We start from the raw sequence: 10,000 nt of genomic DNA, 5'->3' as shown, positions 1-10,000 counted from the left end.
CAATTGACGAAGGATATATTATGTTATAAAGATATATATTCTACACAATAATTAATCGCATCGACTGCAACACAAACATTCTCACTATAAGGTGTGCATGGTTTTCAACTGTAGCAAAGCGAAAGTAATTTAAACAGGCCAAACCCGCGGTACTTTCATTTATTAGACCAATAGGTTCATCATATTCTGTTCAAACAGAATATAATGAAAGAGTGGTTATCGCATCTTTTTGTTGACTACTTTGCTCAATGCCTGTTCATATAAGAAAATAAGATGCAGCTTGTAAAAGACTTTAGCTACTATTTCTGGCAATGAGTTTGGCGTTAGAGAGGATATATAATTTTATATGAAGCTCTTCAGTGAATATCAAAATTATGATAGCAAGGTGTGTTCTAAAAAGACTTAGCTACTATCTCTAGCAAGTCATAGGCTCTCCCTTTGGTATACAACAAGTGAGTCTGTCATCAGAGGCCATAAATAATTCCATACGCAACATTTTGCTGAATATTTAAATACACAGGAGACTGCTACAATCCAATGTGCTTTGAAGACCTCTGATTATTTGTTTGTTTTTCATTTATAATTTCGATAATATTTAATGTTTAATTTCTTCATATTTGTATTGAATTAATTTCTTCATATTTGTAATAGATCTATTTCCTCGTGTTTGTATTAAATCAAATTCTCCATTGTGTCTTCTGTTGTCTTTTCTGTTTATCAATAGAAACACGCTGTTTGAAGAACTCTCGCATTGTCACAATCTGTTTGGCCGAAGTTTTGACCATTATGTAACTTGCTTTGGGTTCTTAAGGAATTGCTATATCTATATGTATGTATGTATGTACGTATGTACGTATGTACGTATGTATGTATGTATGCATGTATGTACGTATGTATGCATTTATGCATATATGTATGTATGCATTTATGCATGCAAGCTTGTATGCATGTATGTATGTATGCATGCATATATGTATGTATGTATACTTGTATAGATGTATATATGCATGTATAAATACATGCGTGTGTGTGTATCGGTATCCGTCACTCCTGGATGAAACTGAGAGCGAGTTGTTTCACCTGTCTATGACATTCAGGTGTTTTGATACCCAGTACCCTGAGGGAGTACTGGGTGAAGAAGCAAAACACATACACTGAGCATGTGCAGTCTAATATTATAAACACTGACGCTGCATTTAAGCTGTAATTGAGTTTAAGTTGACGTATGCATCATCATGACATATCAGAAAATGGTTCTTACACCATTTTTATATACTCATAGGAGGTCGATTCAGTTCGTCCCCGTTTGATTCAGGTACTTGATGTTGATAAACCACAAAGATGTCGAAATATCGTTATCTACTACTCCTGAATGGAACCGATGGCAAGTTCTCTCGTCATTTCATGACTTCCAGGGGTTTTAACATCCAGTGTTACAAGAAAATCGTCCCCAAAGCACTACACCGCAGCGAATCGGTGAACAAGAAAACTCATACATTGAGTATGTGTGCAGTCGAAACAGAAAAATAGCATTCAGCCAACACATTTACGCCAAAAATCCAAGCTTCAAAACTTTTCCCGTCTACTAATTCAGAGATGATACAACCTGTAGCCAACGAATTAGTAAAGAGACTCTCTTTATTACAAAATAAGACCCCTTTTGAACCCATCTACAACAAACGACATATCCATCATGGCTTAGAATAACACAAACACACACGCAAATATTAAAAATGATATATACTTTGGCATATACTCAAAAGCATTCAAAATACTTTCATCCTTTTGTTATAATATTCTTCTTAATAATCTTCTGAATAACCTTAAATATTATCTTTATACAATATGGCAATATTGTTTAAAATATTCAACTATAGTACCCCATGATAAAATTTCCCCTGTATTATCATCATTGGTTTACTTGAGTTTTGCTCCTTTTAATTATCAGCTTACATCTTGATTTAAGATTTCCTTTACCAAATCTCATTATATTGCCTCAAATAAATCTCTATAGTTTTAAGACTATGCCCACCATGATTTCTGTCGACTCCCTCAGCCCTTTTCCTAACAGACACTGCTCCTTGTTCTTTGGCCTTAGACTTTGATATACAAAGATTTGATAAACAAGACTATAAATTAAAACTGACCCCCCCCCCCCCAAAAAAAAAAAAACAGTGACAAGCTAGATCTCTAACAAGTCTTTCTTCTTGTTACCTTAGTAGCTTCTAAGCTGAAGTGAAGACAGCATGTTTTTGTCTATCTCCTTACCTTCTTGGAGGTTTTAATTTTATTCAATTCTATGTATTCATGCAGCTGAGGATTGCTCTGCATTTAAATTGATGTAATGGTTGCATCGTTCAATTAAATGGAGTCGCTTGAAACGGTCGTACTGCATTACCTCTAGGTATCCCGTTGCTTATTTTGATTATATATATATATACGGACTGAAGGTACTAGCGTGAAAAGAAAGCATAAATGGATTAAACTAGATATTAAGTTAGATGTTTTAGACTGGCTTGATGTTAGAGAAAAAATATCAGCTACATTGCCAAAACATTAAAGCTTGCAACGTTTATAAGAGTAGTACGTGACAATAGAGAGAACTGCTCGAAACATTTTTTCATAGATGCAATGTGATGCTTTAAATAGGTTTATGAATTGCAGATCTGACTCAACATGTGTTGATAAGCATAATGGTAATTAAAGAAGTCCTGAAGGTTTGTACGACGATTTGCTGGAAAGGAATGTGAAAAAAATTTTCCCGGAAACTAAAGGCTTGCTTGAAGTTTTAAGAAGCTCTTGAACTTTCACAACATAAAAATGACTTTTGAAGCAGCCAGTGCTGATACAAAAGCTGCTCCTAAGTCTCCCGAGAAGCTGAAGAAGAATGATTGCTGAAGGAGGTTATAGATCAGAGTAAGAATAAAATACTGATGAAGCTCACGTCTGCTAGAACTTATATTTGTCGAGAAGAAAGATCAATACCAGGATTTAAAACATCCAAAAACCATCTGACGCTTCTTCTTGAGAGGAGATGCCGCTGGTGATATGAAATTATAGCCCCTACTCATATATCGCTCCGAAAATCAAACGGCTTTTAAGAGTTACGCAAAGTTTAATTTGGCTCTGATTTGACGTTCAACCAAGAAGGGCATGGATGACTAAGAAATCTTTTAAAGAGTGGTTTTCAGGCATTTTCTTTTTTGTTCTGCTGTAGCAAGGTACAGTGAGAGACATAGTGTTCCCAACATAGCATTGCTTCTTTTCGACAGCACATTCAGCCATCCAGTGAACTTAAATGAGCTTTCTGATAATGTGAGAGTAAAATATATCCCCAAGAATTCAACTTGTTTGCTCCAGCTAATGTATCAAAGTGCGATAGCTAACTATGAAGGATGTTATTTTTTAGAACTTACAAATACCTTGAGAAAGCAATTAACAGAGAAGAAAAACCGAAAGTTAAGCAAACCAACGTGCACCTTCACTTGAAGTTGATATTTTGTTCTGATCGAACAGGCCTAGCTAAAAAATGTCTGGCCACAATCTTACGGTCCTTATGTATATATCCAAGAATGCATTATGAAGTGTGTTCTCTATTTTCTTTAAGGAATTCCTAATAAAATTCTACTATCTTTTATTATTTATTTTTTGTTTAAGGTGATTTATGATAATATTCTAGTTGGGAAACTGAAGAATGATGGCATGGAGCAAGGTTCTAATAATTTCGGAGTATCTAGTGTGACGAGATGTTCTTTAAAAAATGAAAGAAGATAAAAGAAAATTAATAAATAAGCCAAACTGATGTGATGACATTTGAACAGTGAATACGAAGAATGTGGAAGCGGAACTCAAAGCAGCTGAACATTTCTGGAATTGTTTCTGAAAGAGATAACGATGTTGCGGGAAACATATATCATTTTGGTAGGTGCTTCCGAAAAAATTTTAAACAAACAACTTACTAAAATAAAACGAATAAAACAAAACAAAGCAAAAATATACATATAATATTGTTACCCTGCATCTGTTTGAATCAACTCCCATTTCTATGTGTCTGTGTTTCCCTCTATCTAGATGTCTGACTCTCTCTCTCTCACTTTGTCTCTCGCTTTCTCTAACCCTCTCTCTGTCTGTCTTTCTATCTATCTATCTATCTATCTCATATTCGCTCATACATTTACATGCACGTACGCGCACATGTGCATATGAATGTGTGCGTGCGTGTGTGTGTGTGTGAATAATATTATATATGATATAAATCTATGTATGAGTACGTATCTATACATGTGTGTCTACTTATATATATATATATACATGTGTGTGTGTGTGTGTGTGTGTGTATATATATAATATAAATAATATATATATGCATATATACATACGTATATGTACATACTTACGTATATATATATATGAATATGTGGGCACAGGACGTCATGAAGCGTGTACAAGAAAAAAATACGAAGTACGAGTACATGGAATATGAACTATTTTTTCGAACAACGAAAGACACAAAAGGAAAACAAGACAAACAATACATAAAGAACGACCCTTCATCAGTTGTTGGCTGTTTTTCTACTCTCGTATTTCGAGCATTTAACAACTATATATGCTTTCGATAAAACAGTTGCTCCGGCAAAGCAAACTGAATAAAATTTGGGATCTTGCAGAGGGTCAAAATTGGTAACAGAAACCAGACAGTGACAGAAACAGGAAGGGCTGCTAAGCCTAAACGAGGTTGTGGTGGCGAACGCGTAAATCAAGCTTGGAGAGGAGACAGACAAGAATACGTCTTCCTTGTTTCAGAAGAGAAAGAAAGATGGCCGATAGTCACGTGTGAGTCACGTGAGCAAGGGAGGAGGAGTGAGAGAGAGAGAGAGTGACAAAGGAATAGGATAAAATAGTGGGAGAAGAGGTAAATGAATAAGAGAGAAAAACGAAAGAGTAAAAAGATCGTATAGAGTGCGCATCAGAATATATATATATATATATATATATATATATATATATATATATATATATATATATATATATATATATATATTCCATATGCATATATATATATTTTCCATATAGGCGTGGTAAGAGCCACCGATGTGAATTATGTACTTCGCCATGCTGGACCATTCAGATCTACAAGTTTATCTTATTCTCTCTCTGTTTTTTTTTCTCTTATTCCTTTCTGTTGATTAGGGAAGGCTCGAAACGTAAAGAACTTTTTCATTTTCCCGAGCGTCAAACTATCATGATACACTTGCTTGTTGTTCATACACCTGTGTTCGTCTTTTGTTATTCTACAGATTTCAACTACATAAATAAATATCTCGTATATATATATATATATATATATATATATATATATATATATATATATATATATACATACATACATATATATATATATATATATATATATATATATATATATATATATATATATATATATATATATATATATATATATATATATATATATATATATATATATATACATATATATATATATATATGTATATATATATATATATATATATATATGGGAGAATATACAAAAAATAACAACAGACGAGGACAGGTGGTGTAAATAACAAAAGTATATATTAGTATGACGCTCGGGAATACGGAAAGTCTTTGACGTTTCGAGCTACGCTCTTCAACAGAAAGAATACGGAGACAAGGAGAAAAACACGGAGAAAAAAAAATTGAATAGTGTTCAGTCAACGGTCAATCATAATAATGGCCGATCATAACAATGACTGACCGGAAGTTAGAAATTCTTATTTCAGGAGAGCTAAGAAAGGGGGAGATAACAAACGGTGATCGGGAACGAGGGGCTGTGTGTGGGAGGTAGACTGCTGGTGATCTGGACGTATGTAGTGTGAAAATGGGGGAAGGGAGAAAGGAAGAAAGTAGTTGGTCAGTTGTAGTGTGTGCGTGGTGTGATGCGAGGGTATTGGTGTGGTGTGCGTGGTGTGGTGCAAGGGTATAGGTGTGGTGTGATGTGAGGGTGTTGGGAGGTGGGGAAGGCATGGGTGGAGTGTGGGGTAGAGGTAGGGGTATGTGGGTAGGGTGGGGTATGTGGGTAGGGGTGGGTGGAGGGTGTAAGGAATTGGATGGGGTGGAGTGGGAAGGTAGAGTAGGAGTGTGTTGGGGTGTGGTGGGATGAGCTTATGAGGGGGTGTTGACGAGGAGGGAGAAGGGGAAGGTGGATGTAAGAGAGGGGGAAGATGGGTATGGGAGGGGAGAGGAAGAGAGGAGAGAGGGTGGGTATAAGAGAGGGAAGGGGGATTGAGAGAGGGGGAAGGTGGGTATGGGGGGAGAAAGAGGGGAAGGTGGGTATGGGGGGAGAAAGAGAGGAAGAGAAAGAGAGGAAGAGAAAGAGAGGAAGAGAAAGAGAGGAAGAGAAAGAGAGTGAGAGAGAGGGAAGAGGGGTATGGGGGGAAGAAGAAAGGAAGAGAAAGAGAGTGAGAGAGAGGGGAAGAGAGTGAGAGAGTAAGGGTGAGAGAGTAAGAGAGTAAGAGTGTAGAGAGTAGGAGAGTAAGAGTGTAGAGAGTAAGAGTGAGAGAGGGGGGAGTACGGGAGAGGGGAGAGGGGGGAGTACGAGAGAAGAGAGTGAGAGAGAGTAAGAGAGAGGAGAGAAAGAGTAGGGGTGAAGAGAAGTGGGAGTATGAAGAGAGGTACAAAGAGGTAGGAGTCGGAGCAGGAGGTGGGGGAGGGGAGAGATGGGTGGTAGGAGGGAGGGTGGGGGAGAGAGACAGGAGGAGGGGGTTAGATGAAGAGTGGAGGGGAGTTGAGACCATGTGGCGCAAAGGAGCGAAGATAGAAGATTAATCCCTGTTCACGGCGCAAACGGGAGTCCGGATGGCCCCTGTGCATGGACAATCCAAACACAGACAGGTGTTGCCGCAAGGAGTGGCCGGCAGAACGGAAGTGGCGTGACACCGGGGTGTCATTGCCGACGTTGATATCTCGGAGGTGTTCCGCGAATCGGTCGGCCAGGCGCCGCCCCGTTTGTCCGATGTACAGGGATTGGCAGAGAGAGCAGGAGAGGCAATATATGATGTTGGTAGACGTGCAGGTGAAGGAGTCGGTGATGCGATAGGGTCGGTGATGGGTGCTGGTGAGGAGGGTGGTGTTGGAGAGGTAAGGGCAAGTGCGGCAGCGTGGACGGGAGCAGGGGAAAGAGCCAGGTTGGGAGGTTGGGTTGGGGAAGAAGCTGTGGACCAAGAGGTCCCGTAGGTTGTGGGCTCGTTTAAAGGAGGGGAGGGGTCGATTAGGGAAGATGTGGGAGGTGGAGGGGTCGGACTGGAGGCGCCGAAAAGCTCGGAGAATGGAGCGTTGGAGGGGTAGGGTGGTGGGATGGTAGGTGAGGGGAAAAGGGAGGCGGGAAACGGCAGGGCGGGTTCGGGGGGAGAGAGCAGATGCACGGTCCACAGAACGTGCTCTGGCAAGGGCGGTGTGGATGGTGGTGGGTGGATATCCACGCAGGCTAAAATGGTGAGCCATGAGTTGAGACTGAGTCTCAAAGTCATGGCTGTCGCTACAAAGTCTGCGTAGACGGAGGAATTGGGAATAGGGGATGGAAAGTTTTGTGTGTCTAGGGTGGGAGGAGGAGAAGTTGAGATAGGAGTGTGAGTCTGTGTGTTTGTAGTGGATGGAGGTGCTAAGGGCGGAGTGGAGGATGCTGACCGAAATGTCGAGAAAGGGGACAGAGGTGTCAGAGACAGTACAGGAGAAGTGGAGGGCAGGATGGAAAGATTGAACGAAAGAGAGGAACGAGTCAAGATGTTCGCGGGAGAGAGAGGTGGCACCGATACAGTCGTCGATATACCGACCGTATAGTTCGGGAGTGGGACCAGTGAAACTGGAGAATATTTGGGCCTCAACATAACCAACGAAGAGGTTCGCGTAGTTGGGGCCCATTCTCGTCCCCATGGCCACTCCCGAGAACTGCTGGTAGATATCTCCCGCGAACGAGAAGCAGTTGAGAGATAGGACAAGTTCGGCCAGACGAATGAGTGTGGAGGTGTCGGGTTGTGGGTTGGGGCGTTGGTCTAGAAAAAACTTCAGGGCACACAGCCCCTCGTCGTGGGGGATCACTGTATAGAGGCTCTGGATGTCTAGAGTGAAGAGAAGCTTAGAAGGGCCGGGAGGGAAAGAGAAAGAGTTGAATAGACGAAGCGCGTGGTTAGTGTCATGAATGTGGGAAGGGAGAGAAGCCACTAGGGGGGCGAGGACCCGGTCTAGGTATTTTGAGATAAGCTCGGTGGGGCAGTTGCAGGCGGAGACGATGGGGCGGCCAGGGTTGTTCGGTTTATGGATCTTGGGGAGGAAGTAAATGGTGGGGGTGCGTGGGGTGCGAACAATAAGGTTGGAGGCGGTGGCGGGGAGATGGGAGGAGAGGATGAGGTCATGGATAGTGGAGGACACAGTCTGTTGGTAGCTGGGCGTGGGGTCGGAGGGCAGAGGGCGGTAGAATGAGGTATCTCGAAGTTGACGGAGAGCTTCGGCCTCGTAGAGGTCCGCGCGCCATACTACCACGGCTCCACCCTTATCAGCCGGTTTTATGATGATGTCCGTGCGGCGTCGGAGGGATCGAAGGGCCGAGAGTTCGGCTGGGGAGATGTTGAGTCGAGATGGACGCCTGGAAAAGTTAAACCGGCCCACAGCGCGTTGGCAGGCGCCCGCGAAAAGATCAACTGCCTGGAACTGGCCAGGAGCAGGCGTCCACTGGGATGGTCGTCGGCCCAGGTCAGTGAAGCAGTCCTCGTTGGGTGCGGGTGGTGTGTTATGGAAAAGCGCACCCAACCTAACGCGGCGCACAAAGCTGTGGACATCAGCACGGGTTTGAAATTCCTTGCAGGATGAAGTGAGTGGGATGAAGCGCAGACCCCTATTGAGGACGGAGCGCTCCGCCTCAGAGAGAGGAAGATCTGGGGGAATGGTAACGACAGGCTGAAGTGGAGAAGGGGTGGGTGGAATAGAAGTAGGAGGGGATGAAGTAGGGTTAGGAGGGGCGGTCGGGATGGTGGAGGGCTGGGAAGGAGGGGGTGGAGTGTGTGTGGGAGAGGCAGGGTGGTTGGGTGTGGGTGGGGAATGCACATCAGGGAGGTAGAAGGGTGGTGGAGGGGTTGGGGTAGTGGCATCGGGTGTAGAGGAATGGAGGAGTGAGTGAAGTTTGCGGAGCTTAGTGTCGGTAAGAAATGCATGAAAGAGATGATTAAGTTGAATGATAAAGCGCAATGTATTGTGAGCATGGGAGGGTGACAGAGAGGAGAAAAATATGGAAAAGGCTGGAGGAAGAAGGCGGTCGATAGTGTGGATTTTAGAGAGATTGGAGCGAATGGTGGCCCGCATAAGGCGGTAGGATGTGGTGCGGAGTATGGGTAGAATGGTGGTAGAGGAGTGGAGAGTGGGGTGGAAATGGAGGCGGAAACCCTTAGGGATGAGGCGGTGATGTAAGCAGCGACTGAGAAACGTAATATGACTAGAGAAACGAGTCTTCTTGAATATGAGTAAGGAGAGTCGTATAGTAGGTTGAAAGTATAGAGAGGGAAGTGTGCGGAGGTATAGTTTTAGGCGGTTGTGGAGAGTGAGTTGGAAAGATTTGTAGTCAGGCATGATGGAACGAGAGAGAAAAGAAAATTAGACGTGGGAAGGAGAATTACAAAAGGTGTGGTGGAAAAAAAACAACAAGCGTGATGAGAAAATTGGACGTGGAAAAAAGGAAAAAAAGAAAAAAAGGGGGGAAAAAAACTGGAAAAAAAACTTTTTTAACAGGTGTGGGGGAAAAAAATAAAGGCATGAGGAGAAAAAACGAAAAAGGGGTTGTGAGAAGAAAATATATGCGAGATGGGAGAAAAAAACAAAGCAAAAAGGAAGATGGGACAATAGGGAGAAATGGGGTGACAGGGAGAGGAGAAAAGAAAGGGAGGGAGAAGAATACAAAGTAATAGGTGCAGATTAGAGAAGACAGATTAGGAACATCCAGAGTACGAAGAGA

The sequence above is a fragment of the Octopus bimaculoides genome, chromosome 1 (assembly GCF_046866305.1).
Source record: "Octopus bimaculoides isolate indiv1 chromosome 1, ASM4686630v1, whole genome shotgun sequence".
Taxonomy (NCBI): domain Eukaryota; kingdom Metazoa; phylum Mollusca; class Cephalopoda; order Octopoda; family Octopodidae; genus Octopus; species Octopus bimaculoides.
The sequence above is the reverse complement of the archived record's forward strand: the minus strand, read 5'-3'. Positions refer to the sequence as shown.